The sequence below is a fragment of the Octodon degus genome, unplaced genomic scaffold (assembly GCF_000260255.1).
Source record: "Octodon degus isolate 3935 unplaced genomic scaffold, OctDeg1.0 scaffold00036, whole genome shotgun sequence".
In the NCBI taxonomy this organism is placed as follows: domain Eukaryota; kingdom Metazoa; phylum Chordata; class Mammalia; order Rodentia; family Octodontidae; genus Octodon; species Octodon degus.
Window position 1 is genome coordinate 17,194,136 of NW_004524612.1, and position 4,735 is coordinate 17,198,870.

Genomic DNA, 4,735 nt, shown 5'->3' on the forward strand with positions numbered 1-4,735 from the left:
AGGGGTTTTGCAAGCGGGGTTACAGAAGCAGATCACATTGGTTAATTTTAGGGTAACTTCTAAAATAATTGGTGGATTTTAGAATATGTCCTAAAAAGGGAGACTAAGAACAGTCAGTTAAAGGTTAACTATGAACTGGCTTGGTGGTTTCAGTTTGTTCTTTGGGGAAGGGGGAGTAACTAAACATTGTGACCCTGTTTCACAAGAATGTCATCAAACCCAGGGGAGGTGATGTTTGCTCAAGCTGGGCCTGTGATTTTATGGCCCACCCTAAGGTTTTGGGAATTTGGGTTACTCATCAAACTGGAGGGTGGTCTCTTTTGCTTAATTGCTAATTTTCCAAATTATTCGGAACCTATATTCCCCACTTTTTGTGTTGGGAATCTCTAATCCTAGAGATTGGAGTCAGCATGGTTAGAGCCTCATATTGTTGGTGAATAACCATGAGTTTAACATTTTCTACTGTTCGCGACCGTTAGACAAGACATACCCGTGTGATAGGAAACAAGTGCCTGGGTGGTATTTATAAAATTGGGACAGGTCATAGATTACTGGAGTACCAGTATATAGAGGAAGACTTGAGAAAGACAGAACCAAACAAACAAATAATAATATCAACAGGATACAGTAATCATTTAGCAGATCTGGAATACAATAACCTTTTGAAATTTGTAATTATAAAACACTAGTCAGAACATTTTGTAGATCCATTAGTAGATATCTCTTAAATGTGAGGTTTAATCCCTTTTTTTTTTCTGTAGGCTACTAGTATCAACATTCTCATTTTTATCTATCATTTCATTCTGTATCCTTTCTACTATAAAACACCTCAACTCAGACAAATTTATTCCTGTAAAACCTTTTAACTTCTGTAGTTTGTGTCAGATATCTGGGGTCCACTGCATAAGGTACAACCTTTTGGTTCCTGTAGGTTGTCTTGCCCGAGAAACATGAATATAACTTTCCTCGTAATGAGGCAGGAAACCCAGAGAAGGCTCAGATCACCTGGGCTCTATCAGGTGGACAGCTATATTAGGCTTTAATATGTGTTTTTACAGACAAAATCTGGTGGATCCCAGCAAAAGGAATCGTAATCTAGCATATTTGTTAACAGATTTTTCCTGCATGATTACTTGGCCTTTAGTATCTTTTAGGACAGAACAAATTTTCTGAGCAATTAGAACATATATAATCAAAGCATGAACATTTGAACTAACAGGTACATTTATAAACCTTTTTGAGACCTAACAATCATAACTCACTAGCTCTTAGACCCCTTCTTTATTCATGGAGTCTGACAGTTTGTTATAAATCTCTCTAGCTATACTTATAATTATCTCTAAATTTTAAGAACATATGGAAAACCAGATTAATAACTTATTTTTACTATCAATCCTTTTAAGTAATTTAAGTACAGTTTAGCATATTTGCCTAGTTACACTTGTGTTTACTAACAGCATGAAATACCTGAGTTACATCAGAAATCAACCAGGCTAACTAAATATACTTATCATGAAATACACAGTATTCAGTCAGATTAAACCAATATCCCATTCAGTTTTGGATGTGGCCCCTACTGTAGTCAAGGGGCACTATAGAAGGATTTATATTTTTAATACTGGCTCTGAGTTTTATGTTCTAAAGACAAGGCCTGACTCTACCTATAGGCTCAAAGCTGTTTTGACACTGTAGCCAGTGTCTCTAGAACTCTTTATGTTGACAGGATTTTATCTGTACAAGAACATTATCTCTCAATTACAGCTTAAAACAAGATGACGATGACTGGAATGAAGGTCAGGGTTGGAGAAGACAAAGAGACCTATGCCAATATCCAGCAATGGGCTGGGATTTTCCCTGCAGTCGTGATTACTCAGGGCTCCTCCATGGTCTCTTTTGTTTAATTGCTAATTTTCCAAATTATTCGGACCCTACAATATGACCCGGAACCAGGGATTGAACTCAGGCCCTTGCGCTTGCCAGGGAAACGTTTATTCCACTGAGCCACCTCCCCGGCCCCATATATGACCCATTTTTACACACTTAAAACATTTGGTATGAGTTTGTTTTAAAAAAGACTGTAGGCCGGCCGGCCGGCGGAGGCGCCGCCACTTCCTGGAGCCGCCGCCGGGCCGCTCGCTGCACTCACTCCGCGCCAGAGCCCGCGCCCGCGCTGCCGCCATGTCCCACCAGCCCGGCATCCAAGCAAGTGAAGATGTTAAAGATATCTTTGCCAGAGCTAGAAATGGAAAATACAGACTTCTGAAAATATCTATTGAAAATGAGCAGCTTGTGGTTGGATCGTGTAGTCAGCCTTCAGATTCCTGGGATAAGGATTACGATCCCTTCGTGTTGCCCCTGTTGGAGGACAAGCAGCCCTGTTATATATTATTCAGGTTAGATTCGCAGAATGCCCAGGGATATGAGTGGATATTCATTGCCTGGTCTCCTGATCATTCTCATGTTCGTCAAAAAATGTTGTACGCAGCAACAAGAGCAACTCTGAAAAAGGAGTTTGGTGGTAGCCACATTAAGAATGAAGTGTTTGGTACAGTAAAGGAAGATGTGTCATTACACGGGTATAAGAAGTATTTGCTCTCGCAGTCTTCCCCGGCTCCACTGACGGCAGCGAAGGAAGAGTTATGACAGATTAAAATTAATGAGGTGCAAACTGACATGAGTGTGGACACTAAGCATCAAACACTAGAAGGAGTAGCGTTTCCTATTTCGCGAGAAGCTTTCCAAGCTTTGGAAAAACTGAATAACAGACAGCTGAACTATGTGCAGTTGGAAATAGATATAAAAAAATGAAATTATAATTTTGGCCAATACAACAAATACAGAACTGAAAGATTTGCCAAAGAGGATTCCCAAAGATTCGGCACGTTATCATTTCTTCCTGTATAAGCATTCCCACGAAGGAGACTGCTTAGAGTCCATAGTTTTTATTTATTCAATGCCTGGATACACATGCAGCATAAGAGAGCGGATGCTGTATTCTAGCTGCAAGAGTCCTCTGCTAGAAATTGTGGAAAGACAACTTCAAATGGATGTCATCAGAAAGATCGAGATTGACAATGGGGATGAACTGACTGCTGACTTCCTTTACGAGGAAGTACATCCCAAGCAACACGCACATAAGCAAAGCTTTGCGAAACCAAAAGGTCCTGCAGGAAAAAGAGGAATCCGAAGACTCATTCGGGGTCCAGCGGAAACGGAAGCAACTACTGATTAAAATTGTTATATTAAACATTGGAATACTAGTTTTTAAAAATTCAGCTTTTAGTACGGGAGAACTGAAATCATTCCATGTTATATAGTGGAGAGAAAAATTGTACTTTTTGAAGAATAGCACTTTTCACTTCTATGTGTTTTTAAAATTAATGTTATAGAACACTCATGATTTCTGTTTTTGAGTTAAAGCTTGAGTTTCAACATAGTAATGTTTAATTTTGTCACGGTTTTCATAGAATGTTGACTCCACACTTTCACATGATTCTTAAAATTTTATATAATTGAGTCAACTTGAGAAAGTCTGATGTCTTAAAGTAGGGTATATTTCTTATGACTTTAGTGAGACTTTTTCTTTTAAGGAAGCGGGAAGACCTTAAAATATTGATACTCCTTACTGAACATGTTAAGGACCAGGTTAGGTCATTTTCTAAGCTAAAAGTGTGCCGCGCCTCAGAAAAGGCGGAGCATTGCTTGCTCTAAGGAGCAGGGCTGGCTGTCAGAGCGGGATCAAGTCTGTGACTTAAAAATAATGCTCCAGAGCAGCAGTTTTTTACATTTGACTTCTTGGAGTTTTTTTTATGGCATTAAGATTTCTGAAGATGAGCTCAGTCGGAAACTAGGGTACCATATATTTTCTATACTGCGGACTTTGTGTTGCCATTGACTTTGCACAGTCAGTGCTAAGGACTGACGCCTTAGTAAAGGCTTTCTCTAGTACTTTAAAACAATGTTGCTTTGCAAAGACTTTGGTACTGTAAGGCCAGGTGTTTAGCATCATTAGAAAGGAAACAAAGCTAAAGAGAAAAAAGCTAGGAGGTTTAGAATTTTTTTCTCTAGTATCATGTATTTATAGGCAAATTGTGTTCTTTATCACTTTTTAGTAAATACTCAAATTGAGAATTGTTTTAAGGGCCTAGTGCTAAACAGCCTCACACAGAGGAATGCTTAGCCTGTGCAGCTTGTTTCAATGACGATCTTACTTCAAAGCATGCGTAACTTTCCCCCAAAGCTTTGCGTCTGCACTTACAAGCTAGAGAGATTTGAGCCTCGTATTTCTTTGATACTTGAAATCGAGGGAGCTAGAACCCTTCCTTGTAATCTGTTCAACCTGCCGCAGAGCCACAGCATGGAGGAATTGTCTTAGTGAACTGTGGGTGTCCAGGATTTGGAATTTCTTGACCTAAACTTCATGCTGCATAAAACAAGTATTAGGGATACACATTTCATAGTATAAAATATGAAACATTCAGTGCTAGACCTTAATATCTAAGGTAATACATGTACCCTTCAGAAATTCCATGTGTGTTGAAGTAAAACATAATTATGGTTTGACAGATTTTTAAAAATAGAATTAAGAGTATTTGTGTGGGGTTTTTGTTTGTTTACAAATAATTAGACTATTTAAACTTGCAGAATAGTTAACAGTAATGTACTTGTTTACTAAAGATACACTCTGAGTTCTTCCCTGGGTGCACAGATAGACACACAGACACGCACATTACTG

The 4,735-nt window shown here is 38.8% G+C and overlaps 1 pseudogene; it reads left to right on the forward strand.

The window, feature by feature from the left end:
- The first annotated feature begins 2,175 nt into the window (after positions 1–2,175).
- LOC101563235 lies at positions 2,176–3,610 on the forward strand (annotated as a pseudogene).
- Positions 3,611–4,735: the final 1,125 nt, after the last annotated feature.